Source organism: Eurosta solidaginis, chromosome X (genome assembly GCF_040869045.1).
Source record: "Eurosta solidaginis isolate ZX-2024a chromosome X, ASM4086904v1, whole genome shotgun sequence".
Classification (NCBI taxonomy): Eukaryota; Metazoa; Arthropoda; class Insecta; order Diptera; family Tephritidae; genus Eurosta; species Eurosta solidaginis.
The window spans coordinates 44,331,323-44,341,056 of NC_090324.1; positions in this window are offsets into that span (position 1 = coordinate 44,331,323).

The window sequence follows — 9,734 nt, forward strand, 5'->3', positions numbered from 1 at the left end:
TAAGTCTTCTTTCCAGTTAGCTAAAACCAAATTCAAAGCACTTTCACATGAATGTTTTTTTCGAAAACCAGATTGTTGAGGTATAATAATTACATTATCTTCTAAATATTTTACCAGCTGATTTTTTACCACTGTTTCCAAAATTTTTTCATCACATTGTAACGTGTTAATAGGTCTTATCTCCTCAGCTTTGATGGTATTTTTCACTTTTTCTAATGGCACAACTATAGAAGATTTCCATAAACTAGGAACGAGACCTTTATCTAAGCTCTCATTAACAAGCTGAGAATAGAAAAAACCTGTATACGTTATGGAATCTTTAACGACTCCTTCCGACACAAGTTTCTTCCCTCCAATTTTATTTTTAAACTTACTTACTATATCAACTATCTCTGAAGTGGAAACTTTCTGAAACTTAAAAACATTACGGCCATTTTGCTCATCTATAGTACCTTCATTACTAAAAGAAGTAGGAATATTCATGCTAATCTCCAATATACTATCAATGAAATAGTCATTCAAAGACTGCGCTATTTCATTTTCCTCTGTGTAGAGTTGGTCGTTTATTTTAATTTTTTTAATACCATTATTTTCTTTAGCCATGCTTATGGAATTTTTCAAGTTTTTCCACATGACCTTACTATCACCAGCACTATAGTTGATTTTGTTTTCCATGTACTTGGCTTTTTTTATCTTAATTAGCCGTTTATATTGGCGTTTCGGAATATAATATTCACACCATTCTCCAGTGGATAGGCTGATCTTGTAAAGATTTAGCTTACGTTTATTTAAGTTAGCCAGCTCAAAATCATACCACTTGTTCATAAGTTTGACACTGACTTCTTTAGAGTATGTCAGGGTGGTCACTGCGCTTGATAGCGTATTACATAGGAATGTTGCCTTATTTTCGATGCTCAGATTTTCAAAGTCAGTGTAGTTAAGCTGTCGTAATTCATTAACAAGGCTGTCGCTTGTATAATTTTCCCAGGAAATTATTGTTCTCTTCGTTCTCATCTGAAATAGCTTATGTAATTTGATTTTGAATTTAATCGTTTCATGATCTGAAATCTGAAACTCTTCTAATTTTAAACATGATATAGAGCTACTATCTGTAAATACCAAGTCGATCAATGTATCTGTCTTATCGCCCTTTCGTGTATAAAAATCTATTTTTTGCTCCATAGCAAAGGATCGAAATAAGTCAACTAACTGTTTACTATAAGTTGTGCTCTTGTAAACGTTTATATTGAAATCGCCCACGAAGATAATATTATCCTGTGTTACGCAGTTATTATTTAAAATGTCGTATAAGTACGTTATAAATTCTGCATCACTTGAGCTCGGTGAGTGATATATCAGAGCTATTTGATATTGGGGGAAAATATTTTTAACTTTTAGTATGATACACCAGATGTTCTTGTTTAATGTTCTGTTGTAACTTATTGAGTATTCAATTGTTTCATTTATATATATTAGCACACCGCCTGTGTGCCTGCTGTGGGAATCGCACCGTACAAGTTTATATGTTTGTATCTGTAGCTCTTGATTCGTTATTTCTTCAGTCGAACAAGTCTCCGAACAAAATATTAAATGTGGTTTATGTACATCTATCAGACGCTCTAGTTCAGCTTTATTGGCGACGATACTACAAATATTTAAATATATACAACTTAGCTCCTCTGGTATTCGTTGCTAAACTCGTGCCTTATTTCTTGGCTGCGAATATTTTTTATACGCAGGACAATCTTTGCTGAAAGCGTAATGGCTAACATCGACGTCAATAACTTTTTTTTGAACAAGTTCGCTACAGTTTACACATTTAACAATGTTAGATGTGCACTCTTTGCTATCATGGGGTCCAGCACATTTGCTGCAAGCTACTTTATTCGTGCACTCAGCTGCTTTGTGCTTATATCCCAGACATTTAAAACACCTCAAAACACTTATATGCTCGTAAGCGACACAAGTATCCCACTCTATATATAGTTTCTTTTGTTGCAACACATTATCGAATGTTACTGCATCTGTTTCCACTAACGCAATGTAGCTTACTTCTCTACGATTGGTATTTTCATACAGTTTTAACACTTTAAAATCCTTTCCGTTACATGAGTCATTTTGCTTAGTTAAGCATTCTACCAAACGCTCATTGCTAACTTTTTCAGTTAAACCAACAATTTTTATTTTCTTTTTTATTTCATCCTTATTTTTTGTTTTCTCTGCTTCGTAATCGTTTCCAATACCTTCTCTTACCTTTAGCTGGACTTTTTCACAGGCGTCTTTATTTTTACATTCTACAATAATGGCACCACTATTTACTTCTTTAACATTTTTAACAAGGCCTTCGGTAGGTTCGACAACTTTTTTTAGAGCTTCCTTGGTTTCCTTAGCTTTTTTGCCCTTCTTTTTCGGTTTAATGACAATTTTATTCTCATTTACAGAAGCGACCTGAGCATAAGATAGTTTTTCTGGCTGATCATTTGCCACGCGTAAATCGCTAAGCAATTCATTGCTCTTTTTTAATTCATTAGATAAATATTTTACTATCTCATTCTTCATTGCAATCAATTTTACTTCTATATTATGCTCTAAAAGGGAGTTGAAGTCCGTAATAATGCTACTTTTAATCTGGGAAAATTTATTACAAAATATCTGCTCGACTATCTGTTTAATATCAACGGCTTTCATTTTTGTTTCTTCACATTTATTAATCAAATGTTTAATTTCCACAAATTTAGTATTGGTATCCGATAATGCACATACATTACAGAACCATTTTATGTTCATATTATCTTCTATTATCTTTTTTTTTCATTTCTTTTAATATTACTGCATTTCAAGCAGAAACTATAGCCAAACCCACCAGAGCATGCTACTATCTCATCTACCTGAAGCAGTTTCGCAGTACATTCTTTGCACTCTGCTGGCATTGTAAATGTATATCTTTATAAGACAATGTAAAAGATATGCAACTTTACATGGCAACTTTGTGATACACAACTTTAAATATTCGCAAGACTAGTTTGAAAAAATAACCTAAAAAATATGTATAAATATATATTTTTCTACCGTGATGGCAGCCCTGTTTTAGGCTGACACTTTTCACTCTTTTATGTCTTCCACTTGCCCTTTCTATCATTCACCTTTGTAAACAAATTCAATGCTTATCAGGCGCTAATTTTTCGCGCTAAGTTAATGATAGCAAAGAAAAGTCAAAAAAACAAAATAAAGAGCACAATTAGTAGCGACAGTATAGCAACAAAGCGACTTGACAGGTTGTTGATGTTCTCACCCGTACTCAGCGTATCAGCAGGCGTTTGTGTGAAAGTATGCTTGGCGATGTTAGCAGCGCACCGACTGTGGTAATGGCAGCACAGCAGATAGCTTTTGCAAATTACTAACCACCTAAATACTCCACTCTCCCAAACTATATTTTTAGATTTGTCCACTTGAATACCGCTTCCCGCACCTGTTGTTAGATGTTGTACGTTTTTTTTTAGCGCTTTTGTATGTTGTTTACTATTTTTTTGTTTAATAAAAACACGGAGCACGTATCAAAACGACCGTCTTGTTCTTCTTCTTCACTAATGTGCGCTAAAAGCAAGGTTGATTCCATATAACCAATCAGCATACCGAGACCTGAATTATGTGGGGCGATGGTAGGTACGAGATTATTAGTTAAAATTTCAAAATCATTAAAACTTCAATTTGATAAAGTAATAATTTGGACCGACTCCACCATGGTCTTGTCATGGGTGCGCATGCCTCCACATCAGCTCAAAACATTTGTCTGAAATCGCGTCGCCAAGGTAAATGATGCTACGTCTCATGCAACATGGTCGCATGTGAAATTCAAGCAAAATCCAGCCGATTTGATATCGCGTGGAGCATCTTTAAGCATGAGGACATCCCAGTAGGAACACTGGCGCTAGTAAAGGATGACAACGCTCCACCACTTAAATGGAGCATGGGTCGTATCGTCAGTTTATTAACAGGAAAGGATAGTGTGGCTAGCAACAATAAATACGAGCAAGGGCATTATGCGAATAGCGTTTTCAAAGCTATGCCCGCTCCCAGTCCAGGACAATACCTTAAATGAAAATAATAATACCTGCTGTAAGCAGTCATCAAGTTGAGATAATCTGGGTTCTCTCAAGGCCGGCGGGATGTTGCCGCGCCATCTACATGTAAAAATTATTCATAATAAAATTCACCACTCTCCCCATATACTGTGGCAACACCATTGCAACTGTCATCACAACCTTAACTCGCAGCTGCCATCACGAAAACAAAAATACTTATCCTTTTTTACCTTGGATTGTAAAATACAAGCTTTATATATTTTGAACATTAAGTTCCAAAATTTGAAATGAAAAACTATATTCACAAACGTCTAGTATGCCCATGGGTAATCCCCTCTATCCAACCAAAGCCGACATAGTCATGAATGACTTATTAAATGAGACTATGTCTGAACTTAAGCAAAAATATAACATTAATATACAATTTATAGTCAAATACGTGGATGATATCCTTGCAATAATTAAAAGAAACGATTTGAACATTATATTAGACACATTAAATAAATACCATAACAAGCTAAAATTCACATCTGAAATACAGCAGAACGGCAACTTTACTTTTCTAGACATAAGGATCCATAGAATGGAAAAAGAATTAATATTAGACTGGTATACGAAACCAACATCATCGGGGCGCCTTATAAATTTTCTGTCAGCCCAACCGTTCAAATATAAAGTCAACACGGCATCCAACTTAATCGAAAAAGTACTAAATATTAGCCATAAACAATTTTGGAATATACATAAATAAAATCCGTGAGATTTTAAAAAACAATAATTACCCACATACCATAATACAAAATCTTATACAGCAGAAGATAGCACAAAAAGAAAACAAAAGTAGCAGATTCTCAACAAAAAACATTGCAAGCCAACCGAAGAAATTCTTCAGTGTGACTTACATACCAAAATTAACAGAGAACTTCGGCTCTGATATACCATACAACAAAAATAACCATGCTTGGCTTATAAATTAAATCGAACTCAACAAAGTATTTTCACTAAAACAAAAGCCCTATCCCCCTTTCACAACACAACAATATAGTAGACGAAATACCTTGTAAAGGAACTGAGAACGAAAAATGTAATAAAATATATATAGGTACAAAAAAGCGTACCTTGGGTATTCGACTGAAAGAACATGAGTCGGATATAAATAAAAAGAAAAATAATACAGCGCTACCGCAACACAAAATGGAAAGCGGACATTCTGTTGATCTACGTAAAGCGAGAATATTGGACAAAAAAAGACGGGAAAAAGTGAGATACACAACAGAAAGCTTATAAATTATGCAAAATGGAGAGAGAACTGTCAATAGAAAGGAAGACCCAGCTGACATCTCCGCCGCGTATCTTCTATTTTTATATGGTTTTGTTTATATGTCATATTCTTATGTATTCATTTAAATACACCCTTTCATACATACGTACATATGTAAAGAAAACTTACCAATTATGTTTGATGATCAAAGTTCAGTTTAATAACAAGTGTACTACATATGACTAGTACCATTTTTAATACATATAATTTCCATGCATAACTTGGATACTTTATACTAAGATTGTGTAATTTGTGACACCTTCGATGTAATCTACATTTATATAATTAAGTTTTTTACTAAAATAATCTGTTTGCTTAATTTTAACCGAAAATTCTTTTAATAACTTTCTTTTATGTACATTATTGTTGTGATAAAATTACCTGTTTGTGAAAAAAATTACTAAATAAATTCAGCTACGCTCCTGAAGAAGCTAAGGTGCTTAGCGAAACGTTGGGCCGTAATAGCGGATTTTAATTTAACTTTGCACTAAGCAAACAATGGCCAAAAAGCCTATTTCTACTGCTGTAAAATTTTATATTTTCCTATAAAATATGAACAAAATCATCTAAGAAACGCATTTGGTCTTCATTGATTGGGTGGCATACAGCGCCACAAATCGGCACGATCCTACAAAGGGATCCTATAAGGAATAGATAAAGAAACGTTGCTAACCACGTACAAAGTAATTGTTCAGCCGCTCACGAGCTACGCGTCACCAGTCTGGTCGCCTGGTCTTAAAAATACACACTGGAAAAGGCTACTGACCAGCCAAAATGCTGCAATCAGAACTGCCACCGGATGTCTCCTTATGACCCCCGAACACCATCTCCATAATGGAATTAAAGAGCACAACGAAATGCTGAGGCAGTTCTAGCTTAATTGTCACAAACCAGGTGTTTAGGCCACAGGCCGAATATATCTGCCCTCCCTCGTAGCAATGTTCTTAGTTAACCAATGCATTCATAGAGGTGTGTTCACAAATACACACCCACATTCATATGTATAAGCTACAATAGCTTATACACATTACTTTAAACTTTTCTTTACTTTACTGCTATGGACCGACTATATAGCAACTTTCGGCTGGGAAACTCAATGAAAGTGGCCGTATAGTGGGCTCATAGCTTTTCTCTGCCAAGCGCGCGGCCTCTTTTAGATCCAGCCGTCTAAGCGAAAACATCCTGCCAACGTCCACGTGAGGTAAGCAATATTCCAAATTTAGTTCATTTGAATATTACGAAATATCTACATTAATTTCCACAACATTGTAACGTAGCGTTACAATAGTATGACCCCCACTATAACCTTTTTTCTCCTACGCCTGAGACCCCCACTCTAACCCTTTTTCACCTACGCCTGAGAGTATACATACATAGCACATTAACAGGTAGCCAACATCAGCAGTTACGTACCAATGCATGCGAATAGCATTGGGCGATAACAATAATTTGTACACGGCACGCCAACTCAAAACAGTATAAAAGAGGACGAATTGGCTGTTGTCACTTCATTCCTCGCAGGTTAGTCAAAGGAAGTGGTTGCTTTATTAAGCAACCCAGCCACTCCTCTGACTAGCTGAGTGGAAGGGGTGCGGCCTCGGCACTGGTCACAACTTGCTTGCGGGGACAACGGGTTGTCGCCTTCGTGGTTTACTCGCCCGTGTCCCAGCTAAGTAAGGGGGGGGGGGGGGCCCGCCGCCTTAGGCCTACCCCGCCCCTCCCTCTCAGCTAAGGCTCCGTCCGACCCGGTTCGGCAGCTGCGTGGAGTGGTGCCTTCGGGCCCAGTCCCCTCCTCGGAGCCACCGAACCGGCAAGAACAGAGCTGGTGCACCGCCCCCCGGCACCTTACCTTAGTGTGCAACCACGGGGTGGGCGATGTCCAGCGACTGAGCCAATCCCCTTCCAGAGGGAAAGGGGTTGCCGCCACGGCACTGGTCACCCCTTGCTTGCGGGACAACGGGTTGTCGCCTTACGGTTTACTCGCCCGTGTTCCATCCAGGTAAGGGGGGGGGGGGCTCGCCGCCGTTCGGCCAATAAATCCCTTCCCCCAGTCCTGGATCAGGCAGTAGAGCGACCCGTCGGCTAAAGGGGCTACCGCTGTGCCGCCAAGGCGCACTTCCCCTCAGCCCACGGATCGACCTACAAACACCCGGCTGGTACAACTCCGCGTCCAGCCCTGCCGTCGTGCAGGCATGGAGGCGGTTGTGTCCAGCTAGCGAGCGAGCCAACCACACCACGGAGTGGAAAGGGGCGCTGTCAGGGAACGGGTCACCCGCACTTGCGGGGACAGCGGTTGTCGCCAATATGGTTTACTCGCCCGTGTCCAAGCTAGGTGGGGGGGGTGGCTCGCCGCCTCATGACCATCCGGCCCTTTTCCCTCCGCCCCGGTGCGCCGTCGACCAGTCCAGTAGCTACAGGTTGGCTACCGCTGTGCCGTAAGGTGCACTCCCCCCTCAGCTCCTGGATCGGCCGACGGGATTCCTGCTGGTACAACTCCGCGTCCAGCCCTGCACTTGTGCGGGCATGGAGGCGGTGGTGTCCAGCTGGCGGACCGGCACTAACCCAAACTCTATTCATTCCTCGCAGGAGCCTTCTACCGCCGCCACTGGGACAGCGACCGTATCGGAAGCCACCCGCAACAGCCGCCATTGGAAACCCCCCCGAGAAGGTAATCACGCGGAAAGGTTGTCCTGACACCTCGCCCTGAACGCACCACTGGTACGCGCTCCGTTGCCTCTTTGTTGTTGTCGCTATCCTACCGCCGTTGTGCTGCTACCGTCAGCCGACCGCTATCCTACCGCCGTTGCGCTGCTAACGTCAGCCGCCCGCTGTCCTTCCACTGTTGCGCTGATACCGTCAGCCGCCCGATATCTGACCTCCGTTGCGCCGCTGCTACGACAACCGTCAGCCGCCCGCTATCCTACCGCAGTTACGCTGCTACCGTCAGCCGCCCGCTATCTTACCGCCGTTGCGCCTCTGCTACGACAACCGTCAGCTGCCCGCTGCCCGCTACCCAACCGCCGTCGCACCGCTGCTACGACGACCGCTAGCCGCCGCCACCTTATCACCGTCCATCCAGTTCGCTGGTGCCGTCACTACGTCTATACCGCTACCATCCGTCCGCTAATACTGTCCGCCGTCTAGCCTCCGTGCTAATCCCGCCACTGCGCACATACCGCTGTGCCAACCCGTCCGCAAATACTGTCCGCCGTCCAGCAACTGCGCTCATACCACTGTACCAATCCGTCCGCCAATACTGTCCGCCGTCCGGCCGCCGCGCTGATCCCGCCGCTAAACCACCGTACCGACCCCTCCGCTATTACTACGCCTGTTAGCCGCCGCTCGCCACCCGTCCCCGCCATCTTTGTACGGAAAGCTGCTGCCCTCACCATACGTCAAGCCGTGTGTGTGTGTGTGTATTCGTCATTAACGCATAACAACTGTGTTTTTATTAAGTGGTGGTTTGTGGGACCTCTACTTGACCCTGGATTGACTGAGTGCTACCTCAGCCTTCGACAAAACCCACCTCATAAATGGCGCCCGAGCAGGGACCCTCCTCCGCAGATGACAGTGGAAAACCAAACACCACAACCACCAACACTGCCGGGGCGGTTTCGACGAACACACCATTAGAAACGAACGAAATGAGCGACGGTGAGCTGATGAACACCGTTCGCCGCTGGGATTTGCGTTTTGCGGGCGAAGAGTCGCTGCACGAGTTTCTTGAGAGGATAAAGGAGCTCGCCGAGTGTTACCGCATCCCCGTCGATCGGCTCGTCCCAACGCTGCCGGAACTTCTGCGGGGGAAAGCGCTACAATGGTACCGCTTCCGCAAACAACACATATACCGTTGGAACGATTTTCGGAGAGAGGTGCAGAATTTTTTTTACCTAAGCGTCACTTACGACATCTGGAAGACGCCATCCGACAACGCAACCAACAAGGCCGCGAAAAGGACAAGGACTACATCCTCGCACTAGAAACACTAATCCGCCAGCTCCCGACGATGTGTGAGGAGAACCACCTAGAACAGATCTACGACGGTCTACGCGTGGAATACCGCCTCTTCGTCAAACGCTGCCAGTTTAGGACGATCGAGGAACTCTTGGAACTAACGGAGGAGTATGAGCTGCTAAGAGGCGAGGAGGCAAAACCGAGAAAGATGGTGGCCCATAGCCTATACCACCTGCACATGGAATACGACAGCAAGGAGTGCTGTTGGCGCTGCAAGGAACGCGGACACCACCGCTTCCGATGCAAGGCCTCCTGGAGGAAGTTTTTCTCCCGATGTGGCCAAGACAATATCCTCTCCGGAGACTGCCCCTGCCCAC